Source organism: Austrofundulus limnaeus, unplaced genomic scaffold, assembly GCF_001266775.1.
Source record: "Austrofundulus limnaeus strain Quisiro unplaced genomic scaffold, Austrofundulus_limnaeus-1.0 Scaffold50, whole genome shotgun sequence".
In the NCBI taxonomy this organism is placed as follows: Eukaryota; Metazoa; Chordata; class Actinopteri; order Cyprinodontiformes; family Rivulidae; genus Austrofundulus; species Austrofundulus limnaeus.
Genome location: NW_013952452.1, coordinates 874,600 through 876,351, shown reverse-complemented (window position 1 = coordinate 876,351; position 1,752 = coordinate 874,600). Strand labels below are relative to the sequence as shown.

Below are 1,752 nucleotides of genomic sequence, written 5' to 3'. Positions count from 1 at the left end.
GTATTCCTCATTAGCAGCCCCTTCCGATCCTCACCCCGTTTTACACACGTGCCCCTTCTCATGTTGGCCCCGCAGCCCCACACCCCACCCTCCCCTTCCCTAACGAACCACCAGACCCTGTTTCCAAAACGGATCAGATTTGTTTTGACTGGGGAAGGCTCCCGATGCTATTCAAAGCTGTCAGTCATTTTAATGATATCATTAAGGGACCGCGACAGAAAGATGAATCGCTTTTTTTTCTTTGTCTTACTCTCGTAATTGCGAATGAGCAAGAGAGCGGGACAGAGCGAGAGGAGCCGTTCATATAGATGTTTTGCAAAAGAGGGGTTTTGATTGAGCAAATATAATAACGCGGATCAAGATAAGAAACGGGGAATGAAAGCATCTTCCATAGAATCTCCTCATGAATTCTCTAATTTTCCTTTCTTTTTTATTATGAACATWTCTAAATTATTCTACTTCTTTATTATACACCCACACAGGCACACTTTCAAAATGCCATATAGATGAAAATCATATAGGAAGCCCAATATGTAATGATATTTACATGGCAGCCTTGTAGGTTCTGTGTGTAAATCTCATTGTTGGGTGGCAGAGTATATATTACCAGTACCTCTCCAAAACCACYATCACTGACAGCAATTCAATTCAGTTTATTTATATAGCGCCAAGTCACAACATACGTTGTCTCAGGGTACTGTACATGAAAAAAGGAACAATCTAAAGAAGAAGCCAGCAGATTGAGTTGAATCACTTCATCACGGCAATCAACAATGCAAAAGTTTTAGCCTTAGATGTGACTTTAATCGACATTTACTTGGGTTTGCAACAAAACATGGATCTGAATGAAACTGTTCAATACAGTGCTTCAATACACACTATCTGTCGAACTGTGTTGAAGGCTCAGTGGATCTGTGTTCGACTACTCCACCTAGGCTGCATTGTGGAGCACAGATCCACTGAGAAACCTGCTTTTTCAGAAACGTTTAATTTAAAAACTGTACTTTTGAGGTTAAACCAATGTTCATAATTCATTTCAATAAATTACAARTTAAGAAGGGCATGGGAATAAAGGATTATCGAACCGTGACACTAAAGTATTGAATCGAAATGAATCATGAATTTTYTGWATTGGTGCACCCCTAACATTTACAGTACTAGCTTATGCAAATGTGTTTTATGTTATTTAGTTTCAAGTAATGTCCTCAGAAAGTTGAGAAATGACGAAGGAAGTGGTCAAAAATGACCAAACATATTAGTATAAAACAAAACRCACACTCTAAGTTATATAAAGAGTACGAGTTTTGCCTCAAAGGCTTTTCTTTTATGTGATTTATTGCTTTTCCACTCGCACACATACAGTAAAGTTCTGCAAAGTTGCACAGCTTCACAACAGGTGTTTTACTGTTGAACAGAAGGCATTGCTCCTAAACTACAATGCTCATTTTGCTGACAGTCCTTCTTTCTTTCTTTCTTTCTTTCTTTCTTTCTTTATTAAAAACCTCGCCAAATAACCAATCTGCACATTGCCTCTGCTGTGGTTTTAGGAATTCCTGCAACAAAGCCAGTTACAGAAAAGGCGTAAATGACTGAGCATGTTTAGAAAAACCCCCAAAAAACACTGATAGATGTAGTTTTATATATGAGCTGTTGTTCCCCTGCATTACATGCCCATCATTGTGTGTGTGTGTGTGTGTGTGTGTGTGTGTGTGTGTGTGTGTGTGTGTGTGTGTGTGTGTGTGTGTGTGTGTG

The 1,752-nt window shown here is 39.1% G+C and overlaps 1 protein-coding gene across 1 annotated transcript in view; it reads left to right on the top strand.

The window, feature by feature from the left end:
- Positions 1–1,752, top strand: part of LOC106517560 (tropomyosin alpha-1 chain) — a 214,157-nt gene that overhangs the window by 121,565 nt on the left and 90,840 nt on the right. The window lies entirely within an intron of this gene.